Source organism: Eumetopias jubatus, unplaced genomic scaffold, assembly GCF_037043125.1.
Source record: "Eumetopias jubatus isolate StellerSeaLion01/CBP00866 unplaced genomic scaffold, mEumJub1_p1.0 scaffold_147, whole genome shotgun sequence".
NCBI classification, from domain to species: domain Eukaryota; kingdom Metazoa; phylum Chordata; class Mammalia; order Carnivora; family Otariidae; genus Eumetopias; species Eumetopias jubatus.
Window position 1 is genome coordinate 217,229 of NW_028274953.1, and position 5,564 is coordinate 222,792.

The 5,564-nt window shown below is 58.5% G+C and overlaps 1 pseudogene; it reads right to left on the reverse strand.

The window, feature by feature from the left end:
• Positions 1–1,063: 1,063 nt before the first annotated feature.
• Positions 1,064–3,606, reverse strand: LOC148161567 (N-acetyllactosaminide alpha-1,3-galactosyltransferase-like; annotated as a pseudogene).
• Between the last annotated feature and the right edge of the window lie 1,958 nt (positions 3,607–5,564).

Consider the following 5,564-nt stretch of genomic DNA (forward strand, 5'->3'; position numbering starts at 1 on the left):
AATGTTCTCAGTGTCGTAGGTGTCGTAGGTGTTGTGTGGATTTGGAGTGCACCCGGAAGAGAAGCTGTGTGTGAGCCCGTGGTGAGGAAGGGTGCAGCCGCGCCCCGTGAGCTGGGGGTACAAGTTGGCCGTGTCTGCTGGTTTGCTGCCAAATCTTCAAGTCTGTATTTCCATTTTTGAAGCTATCAGTAAATCTCTTTCAAACATTTGTCAGTATGTACAACCTCCCCATCACTATCCAGTTTTATTTTTGTTGTTTTAATTATAAATATCTAATAGTTTATTTTAACCATTTGAAATTACTTGAACAATGTCACGGTTAAATAACCATATCATTTCAGCTGCTTTTTGGACAAGTGATTGTTTTGTTTTGGAGGGAGAGAGAGGAAGAGAAAAGGTGGGCGGGACGCAGAGGGAGAGAGAATCCTAAGCAGACGCCAAGCGTGGACTCAGTGTCATGACCCTGAGATCGTGACCAAGGCTGAAATCGAGAGTTGGACGCTTCACTTACTGAGCCACCCGGGCCCCCCTGGATAAGTGATTTTTAACAGGTTCTATTAGATATCAGAAAACTCAGCCAGCATCTTCTGCTTCTGTCTTCTGAATCTAAGCAACTTAGAAGCCACCACAGTGGAAGTTTTAGGCCCTCTCTTTACTGGGTGACTACAGCCTGTGAGCAGTCATGGGCTTTTTTGTAAGGCTGTTCACCTCTTTCCCTCTACCAGTCACCTTACGATTTCTGTATCTTCCTTTAAAGTTAAAACCCCTTTCACCCAGGACACTGAAAGTTACGCCATCAATACTAATAAATAAGTAGTTTAAAATATTGTGAAAACGTTTTATTTAATGTTTCTGTTTTGCTGTCTTCTGGATAAAAGGGAAAAGGCCATGAGATAAGTTATTGATGAAATGAGCTGCTGAAGTGGAGAGGAGGTGTAGTCGGCCGATAACTGTCATAGCGTGAGCACTGGTAAATGACCGCGCATGCAGTCAGCCGTCCACCAGAGCCGTTCTGGTGCTGAGCTGCATCGATCAGTAGTAGGATGTCAGCGAAGTTGATGGATGGGGCCAACACGGACAGACAGCAGAAGGGAGCCCTGAAATATAAATATGAGAAAAGTACAAGGAAGGGGAGTCTCCATCTCTGCAGGTGTTCAAATATAAATTGAAATGTGGGTTTCTGTGGTGCAGTTCCAGTTATTTGCAGCATTGACACCGAAAACATCCGACATACACGTTGGACCCCTTCACAGCTACAAATGACCCAGAAGTGATCCAAACACACCGACCACAAAGAGAGGAACTTGGGCCCCCAAGCAGACCTCCTGAGAGCGGGGGCGCTAGGGGCTCTGAACATGGCCATGTGGGCAGTGCCGGGCTCCAGAGACTCCCTTGAGGGGACAGAGGTCGGAATCTGCTCTGATAGCTCCGCTCGGCGTGGCACCACCTGACAGAGTCGGGGTCAGCCCCATACGAGTTGCGGATGTCCCGGTGACTCTTGCGCACGGCCACAAACCTCAGCTTCTTCATGACCCCGGGCCAGCCCAGCAGCTGCAGGTCCCACAGGTACTCTGGGGACAGACCTTGGTGGGCTTATGGTAGAGAAGATACCTGTTCAGGTGGCTCTCGTCATGCCACAGGGCCTCGATCCCATTGGCCCAGTCGACCACCATCGCCTGGTGACAGGCTGAGGTCAGTCGGGGAACCTCCGGCACCAAACCCCCAGAAAAGCCTCCTGCGTAGTAAAAGTCACCCGGGTCCCTGGGGTGTGCCCCTGGGACCTTGTCCGCGCTCGTAGCTGAAGTCCTAGAAGGTCACCCTGGAGAAACCAGGGTGCAGGGTGCCTAAGAGGAGGGACAGGCTCTCCACGCCCACGTGGTCGCTCAACTTCATGTCCACTAAACGGACACCAGGTAGTCCACCTTGCGAAGGAAGAGCGAATGCGAGAAGTTGCTGATCTCCATGCGGTGCATGGGCACATCCTGCCAGCAGGGAGCCCCGGGGACCTGGAACCAGCACTCTCTGGTCCTACGGAAGCAGCACTCGGGCCCAGCAGCCGGCCAGTCGGTGAAGACACAGTAGGTGACCCTGTGCCCCGCTGTGAACTGCTTCTCCGCCGGCTGCAGGAACGGCTCCAGAAAGACCACGTAGCTACAGGGACGGGGGATAGGGTGGGAGGAGAGTCACTGCCAGAGGCTGGTGGCAGGACCCCAGAGCTCGGGGCCGTGCACGTGTTCACCTTCGTCACTGGGACACGCCCCGGGCTGCGTTAAGCCACAGCCACCCTCCTGGCCTGTCCTGAGAGAGTCGGCCGGCGGGCCCTCCCTCCCTTCTGCTCCCAGAGATGGGGGCCCTCAGCACCCCATCTTACAAACGGGAGCCCGAGGCTTGGGAGGCTGGAAACCCATGCAGCCACACAGTCAGCATGCTGGAGCCAGGGACACTGCCCCGTGCTGAGCTCCCGGGCAAACCCTGCAGGTGCCCTCCCCTGGCTGCCCCCCTGCGGGTCCCCTCCCCACCTGCCAGGACTGGAGCTCCTTTGGGCACAGCCCTCGTTCCTTTGCCCAACAGACCGGCTAGAAGAAGCAGGGCCAGCCACCTGCCCCTCTCGCTTTGGGTGGGCTGTCGCTGGTCCCCACAGCTCGCTGCACTCCCTGGAGGGTCCCCCCGTGAAGGCTACGGGGCCTCTTGCTGACAAGGTCCTCAATCTACCACTGGTATTCCTAGGAGGGGTCACCCTGAACTCCCCCAGACCGGGAATCAGGTGCAGCCCGGGGACAGGGAAGGGGAAAGAGGACCCTGGGAGTTGAGGGGGGTTGCTTAGACCCCAGCCTTGAATCCAAGGGGGTAAGCTTCTGGATCCAGGTCGACATATGCCCCTCCCTCAGTCCAAAGCCCTCACATGGCTGGTCCCCCTGTGAGGGGTCTACCTGCTCCGCAACGTGGGGACAGCAGCTCCCCCAACGTCAGGCAAGTGTGGTGAGCCCTCTGAGTCTGGTTTTTTGGAGCAGGCACTGAGGCTACTTCCCTGGGCCTGCCCCACACCTGGCAGCTTAGTCAAGGGCTCACACGGGGAAGGCGGCCACTGCCTTGAAACAGGGGACAGGCACACAACCCACAGGCCCGGATCAGGTCAGCAGGGGAAAGGCCAGGCCCAGTCGTTGTGAGTGTGGTTTCACGGCCCCTTCCCTCAAGGACGCTGCCGGCAAGGGCTCCCTCATGCAAGCCCGGCACCTGCCCTCGCCCCAGGGCTGCGCTCCCGGCCCAGAGGGGGACGCATGAGGCCCGCCTGTGCGGGCAGCGTTGGGACAGGGCCACAGGCGCTGGCCGCGGACCCTGGGCCGTGAGGGTCTGGTTGGTGATTTCAGTCCCTGCTCTCCAGGACCTGGAGGACGACTCTGAGGCGACCTGGGCCCTTCCTAGTGCCCCCCGCACATGGGGCTGAAGGCCTCCCTTGCGATGGCCTGGGAAAAGGGTTGCACATGCCTCAGGCCATCCTGCGGGCCTCGGCGAGCTCTGTGGAGGAAGGAAGCTCTGACTGCCGATGCTGTCGCCAGCCCCGGCTTCCAGAGGCTCCCAGGGGCCAGGCCACTTGCCGGCAGCCATGCCCAGCGCGCTCCTGGGTCCGCTGGGGTCCCAGGGCCTCACTGCTCAGCTCCCTCTCAGGGGCCTGGGCTCTGGCACCGAGTGCTGTCTGACCCGAGTGCTGTCTGAGGCTGTGCCCTCCTGAGCCTCATCCTCTAAGAGACACACAGGAGGGGCCAGCCCGACAAGCATCTCCTCGCTACCAATGCACAGGGCACACGTGACCCCCTTCCACTTCTCTGGTGGTGGGCTCCCCGGAAGCCCCATTGTTGCGGTGCTCTGCCCCTTGACTCAGCAGGATAGCGGCCTGGGGTCAGGGCTGTGTCTGTCCGAGGGGAGTGGCAGCAGGCGGGGGCTGTCACCCACTGTGACGGGCAGCCTCCTGAGAGGGAGCCAGGTGCTGTCCCCTCACCGGGCCCACGAGAGCCCAGTAAGACTGCTGAATGCATGCACTTTCGCATTAATCCCCAGGACGGGGTCCCCCCACTCTGTGCTCAACACACCGACAGTCCCATGGTGACGTTCTGCAGCTAGAACTGCTCGTTCAGGACGTCAGTGTTGCAGGTCCCTTCCCAGAAGATGGGGGCCAGGCAAGGGGTGAGGGCAAGGACATCGTTCCTCCGGGAACACAAGAGACCAGCATGGCGATGTGCGAGCTGGGAGGAGGGTGAGCGCACCAAGGGCCCTGGTGCTCACCACCCCCACCTGGAACCTCACCATCCCCCGCCCCATGCCTTCAGGGGCCCACCAGGTGCACCCTCCTTCCAGAAGGACTTCACACTTGCAAGAAACCCAGACTCAAACCTCTGCAAATCCCTTCCAGCTCTAAGCAAACCTGGTCCCTGCCAGACCTCAGAGTGGGAGCAGGGATTTCCCAGCAAAGCCAGGGGGCCCTCCCCCGGGAGGGAACAAGCCCCCCTCACACATTCTTTGGTGGGCAAGGGATAGAAAGCAGGAAATGCAAGGCACAGAGAGAGAAAGGGACAGAGAATAATCTGTGGGCTCCAAATCGAGATCTCTGAAACAGGGAGAGGAAAAGAATCTGGCAATCGTGCATCCGCTGAGTTTTCAATCAGCCCGCCCTTCCTTGCCTACCTTAAATTTCCCTAAGTTTGAGAAAGGGAGGGGAAGAGAGGGAAGGGGAGGGGGGGAAATTTCAGTGAATGTATTCCCGGGGGTGTTAGCACCTTGGCTGGGGATAAAGCATCCTGAAAAATCACACAACGTGATGTGAGTTTGCAGGGAGGTGGCTGCGCCTTTATGATCTTGGAGAGATGGGGATAGGAAGGCGATAGGAGGGCAGGTGTTGGCCAGGCAGGAGGATGCCCGACCGGACCCATTCTGCCCACGCCCTCCAGATTCCGTGGGGGAAAGAGTCTGCCACACTTCTCTGCTGGGAAGTAGACCACGGCTCTTGGACCAATGTCGTCCTTCTGTATGCGTCCCACAGCGCGTCTGCCACCAGTCCCCGTGGGCCCTGACGTCCTACACTTCCTCAGGAAGTCTTCCACTTATTCGCCCAACATTTCCAAGCACCCGTGACAGGCCAGGCATGTGCTAGCTGCCGGAGAGAGGCAAACTGGCAAATTCAGTTTCAGAGATCTGATGCCAGGACAGGCTCGCACCAGCGCAGCCGCCCTTCACAGGACCGCAGACTCGGGGAAAAGTGTCTGGAGAGAGTGCAAAACAACGGCAGGTCTGACTCACGCCGGGTGGAGCAGGAGGGGTCAGGGAGGGCTTCTCGGAGGAAGGGACATTCGGAAGAGAGCTGAGGCACAGAGGTAGTTAGGGAAGTTGGGTGGGCTTCCACGGAAGAGGAGACCACTTGTGAAAAACCCCAGAGTGGTGGAAGCGGAGGGAAGGGTGAGGGGGGGAGAGCACAGGCCGTGGAGGGAGGTTCAGTCCGAGGACAGGGAGCCCCGGGCAGGCTCGGGGGCTGAGCTTGGAGCCCAGGACCCCCAAACGGAGATGCCACGTGG